This window comes from Schistocerca cancellata, chromosome 3 (assembly GCF_023864275.1).
Source record: "Schistocerca cancellata isolate TAMUIC-IGC-003103 chromosome 3, iqSchCanc2.1, whole genome shotgun sequence".
In the NCBI taxonomy this organism is placed as follows: Eukaryota; Metazoa; Arthropoda; class Insecta; order Orthoptera; family Acrididae; genus Schistocerca; species Schistocerca cancellata.
This window is the reverse complement of record NC_064628.1, coordinates 724,772,022-724,793,040: the sequence shown is the minus strand read 5'-3', so window position 1 is coordinate 724,793,040 and position 21,019 is coordinate 724,772,022. Positions and strand designations below refer to the sequence as shown.

Sequence of the window (21,019 nt, the reverse complement as noted above, 5' to 3'; positions counted from 1 at the left end):
ACTTTTGGATTTGACAATGTTAGTGGTAGAAGGTGGCCCAACATCCTTCCTACATCCACCCCTTTTCCCCAGGAAGCAATGTGTGTCCTTCATCTGCCTGCATCTAATGTTATCCTAAGTGAATGTGTGCGAACATTTTCTAAATGTCTGCAAATTGTGCGGCTGATGTGGGATGGGGGTACCAGCACGGTACTTACCTAGTTGTGTGTGAGAAAACACCTAAAACCTTATTCAGGCTGGATGGCACATCAGTCCCCAACATTTATCCACTGGGCAGATTCAATCAAGGCTGGTGTGCCTCCCCGAATCACAGAAGCAGTGTGCTAACACACACAGCTGTCCAGGCAATTTCATTAGCAACACAAGACATTATTTAAACTCCACATGCTCTCATTAGCCACCTACACTCAACATGAACAAACTCGTTTTTCGCAAAGGAAATATACCAATATGTCTCCAGTCAAGAATACCAATAACTTTAATTTAGTGACGAGAAGCAAAGTAAATTGTACCAACTTAATAATTTCTTGGACGTGAAAATTATTGACGCTAGCAGTTTAAGAAGTGGAACAGAATAGGAAACGAGCAGAGTTCTGACAGCTAAATTTGTCCGACTGGAATAGCCTATACTGTAAGTTTCTAACTAATGAGAGAAATAATTGGGCAAATTATTTACAGATATGACTATCTCTGCTTGGGGCTTGTAGAATGAAGTATCATTCACTTATTACTGTCCTGACATCAGACTGAATCATCCCCTCTCCCTTGCAGCTTTCTCTGCTGGGAAAAAGTATCTCCTCTGTTCTCTTAGGCTGCATCACAATATTCTAAATCGTATGATTTGATGGAATCGACGGTCTGTTACATTAAAGAATCTCGTTATTTACATTAAAAAGGGGTTGTTTCCCCAGGTAGGCGGGGCGAACGATCGTACAGATTCAAGGAAATGGCACCAATTATCAACCGCACGAATTTTACGAGGCAGTGTGACTTTAGTACGGAGTTATGTGGTGCGGCAGGTGCAGAAGCAACGGCAGATGGTGGCTATGCGGGCACAGCTGCTGCTTCACACTCCTCCCCCTTTGTCCTGATGGTCAGTAGTCTTAACGACATTAACGGTTACTTTTCCTGACGAAGCTAGAGTCAGAAGTTATCTGTATTCATTCTCGACGCGGGCACCTCGATCACTACCACAGTCTTTCGAAATCATCATTTAGGAAAAATCAGTTTTTCACGTTAAAAACAGATGACATGGACATTTCTTAGAAAATAAATTGAAATATACGAAAAAGACTTGATACAGAATGATGCACCTGCAAGTATGTTACTAGCAAAGAAACAATATTGTCTATCACTGTGGTTACCACTGACGTTACTTGCTCGTGAAACAAGCATAAGGCGGTGGTTTACCACACATGTTTGGGTTGGAGTTACAGTTTACGTCACGCAGAATCAAAAAAAAAATCAAAACATGAATACATGACACTAAGTAGAAATATCAATGAAGTGAGATACTCAGAAATATATTTTGATCACCAACATACCGTACATTGACTCCAAGTAACATGACTAGGATGCGGGCGTACGGTCGTCCACAAACGCTCACCCGTTTTTCAGTGTCGTTAAATCGTTAGTACAGCCAGGCAGACATCTTTCAAACGTACCGCTAATATGGCGGAACACTACAAAGTGTTGTCCAAACGCTGCATTTATTCACAGTACATTGTAGATGTTGGCTATACAGATCCATATCAATTTGGAGGCAGCAAATAGCCAATGCTCTCCATAGTATCGCCAGTGAATAGCTGTTAACTAGATACGTCTTTATACCCCAGACACGAGCGACGGATCGCAACGATCCGCCGCATGAGCGATGGATCGCTTCGTAGATCGTACGTGTGTGTGTGTTTTGAAGGGGTGGGAGGAAATCGCAGCGATCGGTCGCATTTCCCATGGAGATCCAAGGCAATCTGATGGACCTCACACGTTATTCGAGCACGCAATATGGCTGCTGCCTGGTTAGTAACAATGTGTGACAATGAGTAAGAACTTTACGTTGGAGTTTATAGTTCTTTAGACACCACGAACCCGTCTGGGAAGTGAAGCTAAAGGCAGAATGAAGAAACGCAACGTTACCAAATAAATACCCCCACCCCTTTCCCATGATTTTGCAGTGACCAGTGTTTTGAAGCTTATGCTGTAGAAGTATCACTAATGGGAAGTTTATATTAACAGACACAATACTGAGCTCCATCTGATTTTGGACTTTTTTTATCAAACAATTACTCCCGACATTAAAGTTTTTAACTTATAAACAGAACGACAGACAGTAGTACTAAGTGTATCTTTTAATTTAAATGTTTAGGGCAGTTTTATTATAGTGACACAGCTATACTCAAATCCCTATTCCCTGTATATAAACCAGCTTTCCCTCGTAAAATTTATATGAACAGCTACGGTAATTGGCAGTCCTGCTACTGACATCATGTTAGACACGTCGAGATTGCAAACAAATGGTGTAAATAGTAGCAAGTAAACAATGGAGCTAAATAATGAAAAAAGAATTGCGAGCTAATAAGTGAAAAAATGAATTATTAGCACACTGGAAAGAGGTACACAACCTACGTGGCGTCAGTGAAACAATGTAACTTATTCTGTGAAAGTGACCTACAGTTCACAAGAAAAGTGTTTCAAAACAATTTTGATAAATTACAATTCCCACATTTTTAAATTTATTTTTGTGTGTACTCGTGGGGATGCGAAGATAACTGCAACAGCAGCTAAACATAGCAGTTATTTCCGTAGCACAATTTCTCCAAAGACGAATACTGGGGAGCACGTAGTACTGGTTGAAACTGGTAAATCGAACATGTGTGCGCGGTCGATACGATGATCGATTGCGTTCGATATCGCATGCGACGGATCGCTGAGGCCCTACGAATCAGGCTATCATATATACATCTTATTTGCAGATGAAAACTGCTCGAAATTTGTGTACAACGAACGAACTGAATGGCATCGCACTCCCATACTACCTAACTTACCTGTCACTTGTCTCATAAACAGGTGGCAAGAGCCACAGAAGTTAACCCTAAGATATGAACTCTTTACTCACAATCAGTAGGCGTCGATATTTTCCAACCCATAAAGCGTGTCTTACTAGCATGACAATCATAATTATACCTTTATGGTACATACCTGTGAAAAGTGACTTTTCGCCTTTTGAGGTATTTCGATTTGCATCCGTAGAAGCAACAGTTATAACTAATTATTACTGATAAATAGATGTATAAATACAGAACAAATAAGTGTAATATTAAAGTGAATATAACGTCATAAGTAAACAAACAGCGTTTGTGATAATTTCAGTTTACTAACTGCGCAGTAGGCCATGCTCATTCACATAAATACCCCAAGGTATACGATTTTAATATTCGAAGAAAGATGATATCCATGTCGGTAAAAGCATCCCGCTTCAGAAACAAATGCCACAGAGCAGTTACTCATCTAGTACAATGCAGATGTTTCGAAAAATAATTGATCGGAGCGAATAACAGGTATCAGCATTTGCTATCTATTTTAATAACTGTCAGTACTATGCACCCATCATCTGTTTTAAAAAATGCGTCTTCCTTGGAAATTGCCGAATATTGGCATAGAAATACAATTATTTTATTATTTTTATTTGTTGGCATTTGTATTTAGTCATTACAAAGTTCTTTTGTAAATACGTAAGTAAACAACAGTGTTCTTCGCGCACAAATTCCCGATACTAACAGTTTCTTTGAATGAATACGTATCAGCGTCAAAGTTTCATAGACTATCCAAAACTCTTGTCGTTAAATGAATTTTACACTGAGTAATAGATAAAAATAATATGTCAGTTTCTAATCACCCTGAGAAACATCTCAGCTTGATTATAAAAAGTGTTTAAAATCTCTCTTCGCAGGTGCTAAAAATGCGTAAATACCCTATTTTACCATAGTTTTTTCATTTTCTCATTTAAAACATCGTTAATGCCAACTTTTGTCTGCTTTTCTGCTGGAAATGTCGTCTGCATACATATTTTCCAGAAGTTCCTGTGTTTGACAAGGATGTTTTAGGCATAATTTCACTTCAGGTTGCAGCACTAAACACCTTTTGGCGTAAAACACGACAAAATATTGCACCATTGTTTTTTTTACGTTATTCTGATTGAACGTGGTCCTGGCTACTGAGGTCTCATGTTTTATTACTGACGATTGCTTCAGATTTTTTCACAGTGGGATAGGTTGAGATGCAGTTCACTCAGCTTCACGATATCGACGAAAGGCTCACTTGAATATTAGTTAGTTCTGATTGTGAAGTGAAGGATATCAAATTCACGTGTTTCAAATCTTTCTAGCTACAGTGGGAAACTTTTCGTTGTTTCGCGTCCCCACAGGCAAATTCCGCACCGACTCGTCACGCTGACCAAATGAGCATCAGTGTTTAATAACTACTGATAAGGTTAAAAGTCTGGGTAGGCATACTGCCAGACGCGCTAGCTTTAAACTCGTGCCGGAGGTTGCAAGAACCTGGAACTCAGCACAGGACTTGTCTGGAAAATTGGAAGATTACTCTTGCGCATGCATGTTTCAAAAATTTCCTGTCAGTTATTGGTATTGTTTTTTAAAAAAAGTTAAGCTTGTGCTAGAGCTGTCGTTTGGAGAAGTTTGTTGTTTTTCAAAGGGTGCTGATGACCACAGTGCGCGTTCAACAGAAATTGAGTTCGCGCGCCATATATACTTCGCGGATGATGTTAAATACACTCCTGGAAATGGAAAAAAGAACACATTGACACCTGTGTCAGATCCACCATACTTGCTCCGGACACTGCGAGAGGGCTGTACAAGCAATGATCACACGCACGGCACAGCGGACACACCAGGAACCGCGGTGTTGGCCGTCGAATGGCGCTAGCTGCGCAGCATTTGTGCACCGCCGCCGTCGGTGTCAGCCAGTTTGCCGTGGCATACGGAGCTCCATCGCAGTCTTTAACACTGGTAGCATGCCGCGACAGCGTGGACGTGAACCGTATGTGCAGTTGACGGACTTTGAGCGAGGGCGTATAGTGGGCATGCGGGAGGCCGGGTGGACGTACCGCCGAATTGCTCAACACGTGGGGCGTGAGGTCTCCACAGTACATCGATGTTGTCGCCAGTGGTCGGCGGAAGGTGCACGTGCCCGTCGACCTGGGACCGGACCGCAGCGACGCACGGATGCACGCCAAGACCGTAGGATCCTACGCAGTGCCGTAGGGGACCGCACCGCCACTTCCCAGCAAATTAGGGACACTGTTGCTCCTGGGGTATCGGCGAGGACCATTCGCAACCGTCTCCATGAAGCTGGGCTACGGTCCCGCACACCGTTAGGCCGTCTTCCGCTCACGCCCCAACATCGTGCAGCCCGCCTCCAGTGGTGTCGCGACAGGCGTGAATGGAGGGACGAATGGAGACGTGTCGTCTTCAGCGATGAGAGTCGCTTCTGCCTTGGTGCCAATGATGGTCGTATGCGTGTTTGACGCCGTGCAGGTGAGCGCCACAATCAGGACTGCATACGACCGAGGCACACAGTGCCAACACCCGGCATCATGGTGTGGGGAGCGATCTCCTACACTGGCCGTACACCACTGGTGATCGTCGAGGGGACACTGAATAGTGCACGGTACATCCAAACCGTCATCGAACCCATCGTTCTACCATTCCTAGACCGGCAAGGGAACTTGCTGTTCCAACAGGACAATGCACGTCCGCATGTATCCCGTGCCACCCAACGTGCTCTAGAAGGTGTAAGTCAACTACCCTGGCCAGCAAGATCTCCGGATCTGTCCCCCATTGAGTATGTTTGGGACTGGATGAAGCGTCGTCTCACGCGGTCTGCACGTCCAGCACGAACGCTGGTCCAACTGAGGCGCCAGGTGGAAATGGCATGGCAAGCCGTTCCACAGGACTACATCCAGCATCTCTACGATCGTCTCCATGGGAGAATAGCAGCCTGCATTGCTGCGAAAGGTGGATATACACTGTACTAGTGCCGACATTGTGCATGCTCTGTTGCCTGTGTCTATGTGCCTGTGGTTCTGTCAGTGTGATCATGTGATGTATCTGACCCCAGGAATGTGTCAATAAAGTTTCCCCTTCCTGGGACAATGAATTCACGGTGTTCTTATTTCAATTTCCAGGAGTGTACAATTGTATGATTACGTAAGTGGAATTAAATCTCTAGCCAAGCTTACGTTGATATTACCCAGTTCGGTAGCAGAAAGTAAAACATCTAAAATAGTCTCACGCTGGTTCCCGTCAACTAGTTTCGTTTTCTCACTAGTTTGATTGACACGTTTCTGACAGACGACTTCCATATGCAATAAATTGATCGTCATGGATGGTGTGAATCAATCTTACATTGTTAGCTTATTTACCTCTCTATTTATAATTTTGTATATTTGTACTTTATTTTCAGTGAGTTTGAAATAATGTTTATTATGAATGGAAGACAGGGTTTAATATCCTGTCGACGTCCATGTCTCTATAGACGCAAACAAGACGGATAATTGTTCATGTCTGGAGTCTATCCTTCCATTCCGTAAATAAATAATCCCGCTTCATATACGTATAAAATCTCTCTTTCTTTAGATAATGTTAAGGTTGATCATATATTCTATTCAAGTCGTACGAATGAAGCGTCCACAACAATAATAAAGCAGGTGTTGAAAGCTTTCAACAAAGACTAGGAACACCATAATTACATGTAACAGCTCACCTCTTCTACTGAGCTGGTAATGAAACAACCACAAACAGAAGTTTTTGACAGAAACGTCCTGTCGTTGGTGATGGCCATTAAAACACTGAGGAAACCGTGCTACCAAGTTGCAAAGTAACAGCTGAAAGGGGTGTCATAGCAAAGATATGGGCTTCAAACTGTCTCCCTAAATGGTCTCTGAATAGAATACATATAATCTAAAACGGGTATCAGAACGGAAAGATGACTGTCGAACGTCGAAGCAGTGGAAGCTGTGAAGGCTATCGCATGGTCTTTTCAAAGTAACCATATTTCCGCCCTGGAATTTGCCTTAACTTATGGAGGGAAACAACAGACAACCGCCGAAATTTGGATTGTCAAAGAGGTATTTGTTCCCAGCTGCACCCGTAACACCTGCGTCCTCTCATTCAGTGATAGGTATTTACATTTCAGCGATATTTGCTATTACACGCTTATGTCAAATTACAATACATATTTAAGTTCTGTTACAAGAGGTGTGTATTACACGCGCGAAGTTGACGCTCGGCGCGGTGGCTTATGGGAGCGACCGTAAAGGCATTTCCCATTTACAGTTGCACCCATCAGCCATCGCGCCGAGTGTCAACATTGTTTGCGCGAGTAATAAGTAACTCTTTTATAACTTTGGCTGCCGGCGCGTTTATTGCTCCTTGAATAAATGAAGAAAAGACGTTCGCCACCAAATTAATGTCACTCGACGACTTCTCCGACATAGTAACCGTGTGCATTACTCGAACTAGTTCAAATGGCTCTGAGCACTATGGGACTTAACATCTGAGGTCATCAGTCCCCTAGACTTAGAACTACTTAAACGTAACTAACCTAAGGACATCACACGCATCCATACCCGAGGCAGGATTCGAACCTGCGACCGTACCAGCAGCGCGGTTTCGGACTGAAGCGCCTAGAACAGCTCGGTCACAACGGCCGGCCTTCGAACTACTGGCCTACGCGTGTTCACAGAAATGTTGTGTATCAAAGGGCACAGTTTCGTAGCTTCTTGCAGTACTAGACAGTAGTCTGAAGTAAATGTGCTCCATGAGTTCCAGAGTTCCCACCCCACCTCTAGGGGTGCTTAGGGTCTCTTGTCGCCACAGTTTCTTTCTTTTGAGACAGTATATTTTATTTGTTTATTTACTTATTTATTGATTCCGTTACGCCGTGCGGGATTAGCCGGGCTGTCTAAGGCGCTTCAGTCATGGAGTGTGCGGCTGGTCCCGGCGGAGGTTCGAGTCCTCCCTCGGGCATGGGTGTGTGTGTTTGTCCATAGGATGATTTAGGTTAAGTAGTGTGTAAGCTTAGGGACTGATGACGTTAGCAGTTAAGTCCCATAAGATTTCACGCATATTTTTGATTTTGATTCAGTTACGTTCATCTTTTCAAATATTTTTAGATAAAAATGAAAAAAGAATAAAAACCTTTATAAAACGTTACGTAGGACATAGAAAACGTATTTAGTGTTCTGAACTGTTATTAGCGCCATTGAAAAAGAAACGTGGCAGAGGCTGTAAAATGAAAACCGCTGAATGGATCGTACTGACATTGTCTACGGAAGCAGGCGCGGTCCCTGTAAGACCGCTGAGACTTCCATACTCGCCGCTAGAGGGAAACACGCACATCCACGTGACGATGGATCAATCACGTGTACTTGTCGACCGTCCATTGCACTCAGTAGTGATGAAAACAGAGAAATGGAAGCTTCAAAAGAAGAGCAAATGGGCGTAGTGCGTTTCATAACAGCGAAAGGAGTGCGTGGAAAGGAAATTCGTCGAGGAATGGCACAAGTGTTTGGAGAACACTCTATGTCCGTTGCCGTTCCGACGCTCATTCGTTGGGGCAATGGTAACTCGCCACTCGCTGGTCTTCAATAATGAGGGCACCCACCTGCTGGTTAGTAATATCGTTAATGCCGTGTGCTGATCTAGTTTTTCCGTCATCGGCCAAAGACACTGGTTCTTCCCTGAATTGCTTGCGCCACGCCTTGACCGTTGCAAAAAAAAAATGGTTCAAATGGCTCTGAGCACTATGGGACTCAACTGCTGAGGTCATTAGTCCCCTAGAACTTAGAACTAGTTAAACCTAACTAACCTAAGGACATCACAAACATCAATGCCTGAGGCAGGATTCGAACCTGCGACCGTAGCGGTCTTGCGGTTCCAGACTGCAGCGCCTTTAACCGCACGGCCACTTCGGCCGGCTGACCGTTGCAACGGACATGCAGTGCTTTTCGTGCACTTGTGCAATTCTTTGATGGATTTTCGTTCCACGCACTCCTTCCTCTGTCAGAAAAGGCACTACACTCCTTTGGTCTTCTTTTGGAGCCTCCATTTTTCTGCTTCCAGCGCTACTGAGTGCAATGGACGATCGACGCGTGCACGTACTGGTTCTGTTATTATTGTGTCAGGAAATAAACTTTTTCATCGAATTTTTAATCATTTCAAGTGGCACACAGATCAGCAAGAGACAGATATTTTATGTTGACTGTATTTCAGCCTTTTAGATTTGATTTCGTATACGTTTTTTGGAGCGAAAGTTCCATCATCAGACTTTCGAAGAATTTACCTGGTTTTTCACCTGGTTGCGAAGAAAAGATTAAATCGCATATTAAAATAAGTTAAGAGAAAGGGGAATGGATTACAGAAATTAAGGAAGATATGAGAGAACTCCAAATTACAGTAACGTAGGAAACAAAACAGATAACCCCAAAATATTACAAGACACGCAAACCAGACTACAGAAGAAATTAATAAAGGAACTAAAGGCAGGATGACCTCAAACTGAGAAAGGAAAAAAAATTCTGGAAGAATGAAGAAATATTGGGCAGACAGAAGAACAAAAAACTCTTTGTACAATAATAAATTATAATAATCCTTTGTATCACCCATGTGTTATTGAATTGTACTATTGAATTATTATTGAACTGAATCGTGTTATTGAATAATAACAACTTTTTGTATAAACCTTTGTATAATTGACTAGAGTGGTCCAATGCAGGCCTAAAATAAATAATAAAAAAAGGCGTGTAGCAGCAGTCAGTCGTATAGCGCCGGTTTTACAAATATTACAGATAGAAATATAGCAATGCAGGAAAGACAAGAAAACAGGTTCAAAATGAATTGAGGAGAGGAAAGGATGGAGAAACAACGGAATACGAAGAATTGAAGTTGGCGCCCAATACCCTGGAAACCTACAAGAGACGAGAAAAACTAAAAATATATTGATAAAAATGCCCGGGGGGGGGGGGGTATGAAATTTGTAGAATCCCTATGTGAGGGCTTGGAGGTGGGGAAAGATGTGACATCTGAAAATACTCGAATGGATAGTTATCTAGGTCATTAAGCTAATTGGCGACAGTCCAAAGGATGCCTACTTTTAGTTGAATAGAACAAATACATAAGACATGTAAATAAAATAACTTTTTTAGTAGATAGATTTTATGAAATTACCAGTTTAATAAAAGATTAGAGTAAGTAAATAACCGGTTATCGCCCAGTAATCGGGTGGTCGACGATAAAACTGGCACGTGAACCCCAAGTCTAGTGGAAGCTTTTACGGCACTTCCAGTCGCAATGTCGCCCCTTGTGGTTTCAAGGTCCTCACGAGGCAATGTGGTGTCCTTTCCAGACCACACGGACGATTAAAATTCTTCAGCAGTCATGGCGTATCGAACAGATGTCATAAGGTGAACTGAGTGTGTGGGTGGATCTTATGGGCTCCCAACGGCGAGGTTATCAGCGCCCTTATCCTCATTAAAACAAAAGAATGCGGATAAAATCTCGTATACTCGAATTGACCGTAAGGTTATCTGTTACAGCGTTCGAACTTAACGACGTCAGATCACTTTGCGTGTGCAAGCCACTTCCACTTGCCATTGCCTCGTACTGGAATGAGTCATTTACTGGCAAGTAGCACCTGCTTATTGATTCCTCGCACGAAGCCAGCTTGGCGCCAGTCCGGCTTCACTTGTCGAGTGTCCTGGCACTGTCCATACGGGCGACATACCATACATGGTCAGCCTCCAATTACAAATGAGGGGCCAACAAAAACTGGTCTTACGCTGCTACAGGCGCCAGTAACATGATCGTGTGTAGGAATCGGAAATGGATGCTCCCACCCCTCCTCACGTCTACATCTGTACTCCACAAGCAACCTTACGGTGCGTAGTGGAGATCACTTCTTTCTTTTTCCGTCTGCAGGTGGTGCGGGAGACGAACAACTATCGGGAATCCTAAGTACTCTGATTTCTCTGTCGTGGTCATCTCGCAAGGTGTACGCTGATGAACCAAAACATTATGACCAGCTGCTTAATAGAGTGATAGTCTACTTTTGGAATGTAATACAATAGCGATTCTGCGTGGCATGGATTCGACAAGTCCTTGGTAGATTTCTGGAGGTAAATGACATCAGACGTCTCCGCACGGGTCACGCATTTTTGGGCGCTGAGTTGTCGCTCGATAGCGTCCCAGATGTGCTTCATCGTGTTAAGATCAGGCGAATTTGGTCATTCATCAACGTGAGTTGGCTAACAGGCTCCTCAACTCACTAGCACGATTCTGGCTGTGAGACACAGACGGTTATTCTGTTAGGAAATGCCACCGTTCTAGGGGAATACATCACGCATGAAGGGACACAGGTAGCTTCACGTTCACGTACATCGTGCTTTCGATCACTACTGCAAGTCCGATGGAAACCTAGGAACACGAACATCGACCTGCTGGAACAAGAAACTGGTTCATTCGCCCAGGCGACCTGTTTCCAGTCTTCCACAGTCTAACGTCGATGATTCCATCCCCATTGGAATCGTTTGGACAACATGGGAATAATCGTATTTAGGGTATGTCTGCTGGGGAGCCCAAAGTTCACCAATGAATGCTCAGTTGTGTGCTTCGAAACACGTGTGAAAGGACCAGCGTTGATCCCGTGACGAAACGCGCTGCTGTTCGTTGGACCTTCTCTATCTCCTCTATCAGTCATACCTGATAGGGATCTCAGATGGATGAACAATACTCAATAATCGGGCGAACAAGCGCCTTAATAAGCCACTTCTTTCGTGGATAAATTACATTTCCTTAAGATTCTTCCGATGAATCTGAGTCTGGTGTTTGCTTTTCTCACTATCTGTTTTATGTAGTCATTCCACTTAAGGTCGCTCTGGACAGTTACCCCAAGATATTTTACGGCAGACGCCGTCTCCAGCTGTTTGTCATCAATAGTGTAGCTGTACAGTAGTGGATTTCTTTTCCTATGTATGCGCAATATGTTACATTTATTTACATTCAGGGTCAACTGCAAGAGTCTGCACCATTCATCAATTCTTTGCAGGTCGTTCTGCAAATTCTTTCTATCTTCTGGCGTTGCTACTTTGGTATAGGCAACAGCATCATCTCCGATTGTGATATCTCCTTCAACATCAACTAAGCCCTGCAGATGGTGCATTGAAGCGCCGAATCTGGCAGCTACACAATTAATGATAACATAAGGACGGCTGTAGGTGTTTCATTATCTTACAGTAGTGTACGGGCGTTGTCGACCCTCCAGGTTAGCCGAGAGCTCTAATGCGCTGCTTCCTGGACTCGGATAGCCGCGCCCCGGATCGAATCCGCCCGCCGGATTAACGACGAGGGCCGGTGTGCCGTCCAGCCTGGATGTGGTTTTTAGGCGGTTTTCCACATCCCTCTAGGTGAATAGCGGGCTGGTCCCCACGTCCCGCCTCAGTTACACGAATCACAGACATTTGAAACACATCCGCACTTTTCCATGATTTACACTACACGCAGACAGATGGGGTACTCTAATTACGTCCCAGGGGGTACGGGGTGGCGGCAGGAAGGGCTTCCGGCCACCCCTTCACATTAACATGCCAAATACGAATTAACCACGCCAACCCCGCGCACAATGCGGGACAAAGGCGCAAGCGATAGGTAGTGTACGGGCGTTGTCCCCCAGACCTCCTGGCGCAAGGATAGACAACAGAAATACGAGTCTACGTCCAGGGCAAGGTAGATCTTATGGAACTGCAGCTCAACACAGTCCAGTACAAAATCTCCTTATTGTCCCCTTCCAATACATCAAAAATGGTTCAAATGGCTCTGAGCACTATGGGACTTAACTGCTGTGGTCATCAGTCCCCTAGAACTTAGAACTACTTAAACCTAACTAACCTAAGGACATCACACACATCCATGCCCGAGGCAGGATTCGAACCTACGACCGTAGCGGTCACTCGGTTCCAGACTGTAGCGCCTAGAACCGCACGGCCACTCCGGCCGGCTCCAGTACATCTTTCTCTCCCCTTCTCCTTAGTCTACTTCCCCCTTCCTCTTCCCCTTTTCCTTTGTCCTTCTTCATTCTTTCTAGCCTTTCGCAAAACTGCGCCTTTCCGGAAACGGCGACCAGGACACATGCCCTAGCTGCCATACTGTAGTTACTTTATTGGTCCCAGACTGTCAAGCAATACTCCAGAGAGTATTTTAAGTCACGTCTGTCGTGGGTTAACTACATTTCTACAAGTGTCTGGAGTGTGTTCGAACTTGATGTACACCTTATAACACCCATCGCCGAAATACACTACTGGCCATTAAAATTGCTACACCACGAAGATGACGTGCTACAGACGCGAAATTTAACCGACAGGAAGAAGATGCTGTGATATGCAAATTATTAGCTTTTCAGAGCATTCACACAAGGTTGGTGACGGTGGCTACACCTACAACGTGCTGACATGAGGAAAGTTTCCAACCGATTTCTCATACACAAACAGCAGTTGACCGGCGTTGCCTGGTGAAACGTTGTTGTGATGCCTCGTGTAAGGAGGAGAAATGCGCACCATCACGTTTCCGTCTTTGATAAAGGTCGGATTGTAGCTTATCGCGATTGCGGTTTATCATATCGCGACATTGCTGCTCGCGTTGGTGGAGATCCAATGACTGTTAACAGATGGGGACGTTTGCAAGACAACAACCATCTGTACGAACAGTTCGAAGACGTTTGCAGCAGCATGGACTATCAGCTCGGAGACCATGGCTGCGGTTACCCTTGACACTGCATCACAGACAGGAGCGCCTGCGATGGTGTACTCAACGACGAACCTGGGTGCACGAATGGCAAAACGTCATTTTTTCGGATCAATCCAGATTCGGTTTACAGCATCTTGATGGTCGCATCCGTGTTTGGCGACATCGCGGTGAACGGACATTGGAAGCGTGTATTCGTCATCGCCATACTGGGGCGTATCACCCGGCGTGATGGTATAGGGTGCCATTGGTTACACATCTCGGTTGTTCGCACTGACAGCACATTGAACAGTGGACATTACATTTCAGATGTGTTACGATCCGTGGCTTTACCCTTTATTCGATTCCTGCGAAACTCTACATTTCAGCAGGATAATGCACGACCGCATGTTGCAGGTCTTGTACGGGCCTTTCTGGATACAGAAAATGTTCGACCGCTGCCCTGGCCAGCACAATCTCCAGATCTCTCACCAATTGAAAACGTCTGATCAATGGTGGCCGAGCAACTGGCTCGTCACAATACGCCAGTCACTACTCTTGATGAACTGTGGTATCGTGTTGAAGCTGCATCGGCAGCTGTACCTGTACACGCCATCCAAGCTCTGTTTGACTCAATGCCCAGGCGTATCAAGGCATTTAGTACGGCCAGAGGTGGTTGTTCTGGGTACTGATTTCTCAGGATCTATGCACCCAAATTGCGTGAAAATGTAATCACACGTCAGTTCTAGTATAATATATTTGTCCAATGAATACCCGTTTATCATCTGCATTTCTTCTTTGTGCAGCAATTTTAATCGCCAGTAGTGTAGAACACGGCTGGTTTCTGTTTCCGGATGTGTGGCGGTGCTGGGACGGCGTGGAGAGAAAGCAATAAGGCAACAAGTACGTAAGTTGTTGGAGACTACAGGCGACGTTTTGTAGGGTCACGCGTCGCTCTGAGTGAAGATGAGCTGGCTTGGCGGAGCACGTAGTTCCTCGTCTGATGGACGGCGTCGTTGGGCCCCGCCCATCGCTGCTTTGTATCTGCTCCGGGGTTGTAACGGCCGCTTTTCAGTCTCTGACCTTCGGCGACCCCCTGGAGGAGCGGTGCTTTGTTCCAGCGCGGGGGTGCGGCCTTTCCTCCGCTCTGGAAGAGTTTGGAAAGTCGCGTCCTCCTAGCCGCCGCCGACGCCGCCGCCGCCACCGACGTCCGACCGGACGCCGCAACGCGTTGCGTAAGCAGAGCGCGTGCGCATGCGCGGTAGCTGCCGGCCAGAGAGGCGCCGCGGCACGCGCGCCGCATCCTCCCCGGACCATTGTCTCGGCGCGGCTAACGGAATCGCGAGTACGCTTTACAATCCCGGCGAGAGGAGCCGTGCGAACCCAAGGCCGACGCTTCGCGCCGGACGCTGGTCTCGTGGGAGGGGCGTCTCTCCGCAACGGGATTATGCTGTACCTCCCGCCGCCACCACTACCTCCGTTCCGGCCAACCACAAATCTTACAACAATCGAAGCTGCCTTGAAGTCAGGCTTCCATCTGCAGGGGCACGGTTGTTTTCTTACTCGCCCCTTTACAGATGAGACGCTACCATTCCATCAGAAATGCCTAGTCTTGTTTTTCGATTTTTATGTAGCATGGATGACACCCATATTTATAGGTCTCTTAGGGATTCCGTACCTTAACCGGTAAAAAGGAAAGGCTTTATAGGATCATTTTTCTGTGTGTCTGCCTGCCTGTCTGTCTTTCCGACTGTTCAAAACCGTTTCTCTCAGTAAAGAGTACAAGCACTCCGTCTTCAGGCCACGAGTGGCCTACCGGGACCATCCGACCGCCGTGTCATCCTCGGTGGAGGATGCGGATAGGAGGGGCGTGGGGTCAGCACACCGCTCTCCCGGTCGTAAGATGGTATTCTTGACCGAAGCCGCTACTATTCGGTCGAGTAGCTCCTCAATTGGCATCGCGAGGCTGAGCGCACCTCGAAAAATGGCAACAGCGCATGGCTGCCTGGATGGTCACCCATCCAAGTGCCGACCACGCCGGACAGCGCTTAACTTCGGTGATCTCACGGGAACCGGTGTAACCACTGCGGCAAGGCCGTTGCCAAAGAGTGCAATTATCAGATGGAAATTTGTGTCACATATTCAAGTATACGGTCTCTTAAGAAAGTGAAGATTTTAAGTCAATGAAGTCAAAAGATACTGCCATTTATGTCATTTTCATATTCGCAAACTCACTTATGAAAACCCACCGAATACTTTCGATGACCTAGAATTGTGAAAATTGGCAGGAAGCAAGATTTCCCTGCACAAATAATGGAAAGACGTATCAAGCTGAAAATTATGTCACTTACTGAGGTATATGGTTCCTTGGCGGTATAATGAACGTTAGCTTCCAAGTAAAAGCAGCCAAAAGATACGGTCATCTATGTCACACATTTTGATGCTGGCAAAATCACTCGTCAGAAGCTATAGAGTACTTCTCGTTGACCTAGAATTACGAAATCTAGCGAGAAGCAATGTTCTATTATACAAATAAAGGAAAAATCCGAAAATTGTGAATTTATAATTACAACACACGAAAAAAACTTTTTTTTATCTGTCTGTCCCTCCGTCTGTTAGACCCCTCTTTCTCAGAACCAGATTGACGTGTTGAAATTTATGTCACATACTAAGATCTACAGTCGCCAACCGCTGTAAAAATGGAAACTTCTTAGTTAGTGCAATGAAAAGATACGGCCAAATATGTCACACATTTTGATACTCGCAAACTTACTCGTTAAAACCTATATGGTAGGCCTACTGACCGTTGACCTAGAATCATAAAATTTGGCAAAAGCAACGTTCTACAGTACAAGTGAGGAAAAACACCAGTAAATCGTTAACTCGTAATTACGTATCACGAAAAAAAAATTTTTTTTTTTGTCATTTGTTAACCGACTTCAAACTTAAAATCAAAACATCCTTGAAACTCTGTGGACCCCTTGGATCGATATCTTTCCAATATCAACGTCGATAACAGGAAAAAAATTTCAGTATCCTCGACTCCAGAATGGATGAACTGTCCTTTCCTGTGCCATTTCTTTCAACTTAGGGTAGTACTGGTTATCTACGTCCTCAGTTATTTGATGGGTGCATTCCAGTCTCTGTCTTTCTCTACAGTTTTTACCTTCTACAGCTCCTTCGAGTACCATGGAAGTTATATGAATTGTCTATACATGTAGTTAAGTTTGTACGGAACCATCCATGCGCGAGCCCTATTCGCACCAGGCCAATATTATTTATTTGCAGTCGACTTCGGTGTTACATTACCATCTTCAGACCCCTCTATGATACTAGGTTATCACCACAATACATCTCGTAGACGGTACTAAAAGATCTATTCCATTAAGCTGAACCTATTGTCCTGCTTGTAATGTGAATGGCGCCGGCCGGTGTGGCCGAGCGTTTCTAGACGCTTCAGTCTGGAACCGCGCGACCGCTACGGTCACAGGTTCGAATCCTGCCTCGGGCATGGATGTGTGTGATGTCCTTAGGTTAGTTAGGTTTAAGTAGTTCTAAGTTCTAAGGGACTGATGACCTCAGATGTTAAGTCCCAGCGCGCGGGATTAGCCGAGCGGTCTTAGGCGCTGCAGTCATGGACTGTGAGGCTAGTCCCAGCGGAGGTTCGAGTCCTCCCTCGGGCATGGGTGTGTGTGTTTGTCCTTAGGATAATTTAGGTTAAGTAGTGTGTAAGCTTAGGGACTGACGACCGTAGCAGTTAAGTCCCATAAGATTTCACACACATTAAACCATTTGTTAATTCCCATAGTACTCAGAGTCATTTGAACCATTTGAATGTGAATGGCGGTAGCAAAAAATGTTCAAATGTGTGTGAAATCTTATGGGACTTAACTGCTAAGTTCATCAGTCCCTAAGCTTACACACTACTTAACCTAAATTATCCTAAGGATGAACAAACACGCCCATGCCCGAGGGAGGACTCGAACCTCCGTCGGGATCAGCCGCACAGTCCATGACTGCAGCGCCTAGACCGCTCGGCTAATCCCGCGCGGCAATGGCGGTAGCACATAAAATAGGCTGAACGAGACTAGTCTATTTGATGTGCTGTCGCCGTTCACACCGCAAACAGGAAAAAAGGTTCAGCATAACGGAATATATCTTTCTGCATCATCCTGAAATGTGTAATGATAATCTCCCGCCACCCACATGATCACCAGGTATCATAGACTGTTATGAAGATGGTGTAATGTAACACCGAAGTCGATCGCAAATAAAGACCCATAAATACAGCGGATGCTGTCTTTCCAACCGCACAAAAATATGCGAGGGTAAGCCAAAAATTATCCGCAATGTAGCTATAATTTCTTATTGCAATACAAATAGGATTCCTGATGCCCTGAGATAGGAGGGCTTTCAGCTAAGCAGCGAGTCACGCATGGACCGCGTCCTTCACTTCTTGGCCCGAGGTGAATTGACAGTCCCTTAAACCTCTTAGAGTGGACCAAACATGTGGTAGGACTAGACGGAGCACGAGCCATTACTTTAGACTTGAGTTACCGGAGCGTTTCAACAGCGGGGACAATCCATGTGAACGGGCGTCGTTGTGCGGCAGCACCTTTCGACAGTAGTCCTCGGCGTTTACTTCGAACTTCAGGCATTAGCCTGTCAGCGAGCATTGTTTATTGTTGTGTCACTTTGCTGATGATGTTCCAGTACGTCCCAGAAAACGGTAAGCACAGTTTTTTCACTGATGGGTGGGTTCTGAACTTTTTGTGGTGTCACCGCCAGACACCACACTTGCTAGGTGGTAGCGTTTAAATCGGCCGCGGTCCGCTAGTATACGACGGACCCGCGTGTCGCCACTGTCAGTGATTGCAGACCGAGCGCCGCCACACGGCAGGTCTAAAGAGACGTCCTAGCACTCGCCCCAGTTGTACAGCCGACGTTGCTAGCGAAGCTACACTGACAAATACGCTCTCATTTGCCGAGAGGATAGTTAGCATAACCTTCAGCTACGTCATTTGCTACGACCTAGCAAGGCGCCATGACCAGTTATATTGAGATTATATAATGTAAGAGCAATGTTCACCAATTGTGGATTAAAGTTAAGTATTACATCAACTACGTACTTTATTTGCTATATTAACTACTTTACACTGTTCCAGACCTCACGCAAGCCTGCGTGAGCTAAGCGCGTGCATTTCGGCATCCTCGCATAGTGACTTGGCTGTCTTGCCAAGTCACAACACTTTTTCCTGTAGAGCGATTGTGGATGTTCCCATTCCGTACCCTACCGTTTACTCTCCGGTTCGTCGTGGACTCATGGTTCCTCACCAGTGATGATTCTGTCTAAGAAGCCGTCACGTTCGTTACCGTACCGATCGATATGTTTTTGGCAGATGTCCAAGCGCGTTCGTTTATGCAACATCGTGAGTTGTTTCGGGACCCATCTTGCACAGATTTTATGAAACCCAAGTCTGTTGTGGATTATTTCGTAGGCAAAGCCATGACTAATTTACAGACGCTGTGTCACTTCATCAGCAGTCATTCGTCCGTCTGCCAGAACTGACATCACGTGTCCGCTCAATGTTGTCATCGTTTGTGGCCGTCGATTGTTGCCCGGCTCCTTCCTCATGCGTAGCACCTGTGTGTTTTAATGAACTGCGGTCCCCGATGCATCTTCCGACCACAAAAACCGTGTCACTGCTCGTTGTTCCTCTTTGGTGCAAACTTCTAGTGATCAGCCATATTCTATCTACAGCAAAAGGAAGACAAATACAGGAAGTAGGATCAAACTTTCATAGCAGGACCACAACAGCATAACGTAACAGGCCAAAAGTCGGTATGAACACTGTAAGAAGAGTTAAGTCAACATTGAGCTTAATTGTTGGCTTACCCTTGTGTAACAGATGTTTGCAATGTCTCCCAAAATATTCACCAAACTGCTGTATCACCAACGTATCTCTGTTTGTGTCTGTCGCAATATATACATCGTTACGTCTACATGGTCTCACATATACAACTGAGAGAGATGGCGCAATGGTGAGCACTGGACTTGCATTCGGGAAAACGACGGTTCATATCCGCGTTCGACCATTCTGATTTAGGTTTCCAGTGATTTCCCTAAACTGCTCCATGCAAATGCTGGGGTGGTTCCATTGAAAAGGCACGACCGACCTTTAATTATTCCGAACTTGTGCTCCGTATCTAACGACTTTGATGTCGATGTAACTTTAAGCCGTAATTTTCATTTCTTCCTTCCCAAATCCAAGTTTCTGTGAACCGATTTTCCAACATCGATTTTCGTTGGTCATGTTGACACTCCAATATCAGGTTCGGGAATGCGGTTTTGGGTGCTAGTTTCAACTCCCACTATAAATTTTCGCTATAAGAAATTTTAGTAGTAACTGGGTCGTCAGGCTGCTATTTGCTTTCTTTTTAAACGTCTGTTAATGAGGGCAAAGTGATTTCCTGTAAGGTGGAGGAGAACAATAATTCCTGGACTGACCAGGAAGCTACTCATTTCCTTTATTTAAACGAAGAAAAGCGCATTTAATTTTTAATAGCCGGAAAGATTTATGTGAATGATGACACATCTGTTTCAATAGCAAATTAAACTTCAAAGCAATAAGTAAGCGTAGCTGGCTAAATTGTAAACTCACTCTCTCTTTTAGTTGCAAAGGCTCTTGTACTCAAAACAACGGTTGGCGACAAATCACTTGCTAATTTTGTACACGAGACTAGGTGTGTCTTTACTCATTCGAAAGTAGTTTGTGTGTTCCAAGTTTACAAAATGTTGCACGACTTTATATGTGACCTAACTTACGGAGGGAAAAAATCGAATTTCGGAAACTTATTTTAGCTGCCACGTTTAAATGTAACGCGTGAATCGTTTGTGCTAGCCCGATAGGTTTCTCGAGCGTCAGCTTGTAGCCTGCACGAAAGAGAGCAGTTCATATGAGTTCGCTGCTACTTTCACGCCTGCGGTACCTTGGTTTGTTTACGTTGTTACGTGCTATTTCATAATATGTACTCGTACTATAGCAGCTGATTTTAGCCTCCCGGCCCGCCGTCGTGGCCGAGCGGTTCTAGGCGTTACAGTCTGGAACCGCACCACCGCTACGGCCGCAGGTTCGAATCTTGCTTCGGGCATGGATGTGTGTGATATCCTTAGGTTAGGTTTAAGTAGTTCTAAGTTATAGGGGACTGATGACCTCAGAAGTTAAGTC

General features: G+C 45.1%; 1 protein-coding gene and 1 pseudogene across 1 annotated transcript in view; one reads left to right on the top strand and one right to left on the bottom strand.

Annotated features, from left to right (window-relative positions):
- The window catches only part of LOC126175740 (E3 ubiquitin-protein ligase HECW2-like), a 192,651-nt gene that overhangs the window by 47,217 nt on the left and 124,415 nt on the right, over positions 1-21,019 (top strand). The gene's annotated exons all lie outside the window — the stretch shown is intronic.
- On the bottom strand, positions 15,776-15,893 carry LOC126177768 (5S ribosomal RNA; annotated as a pseudogene).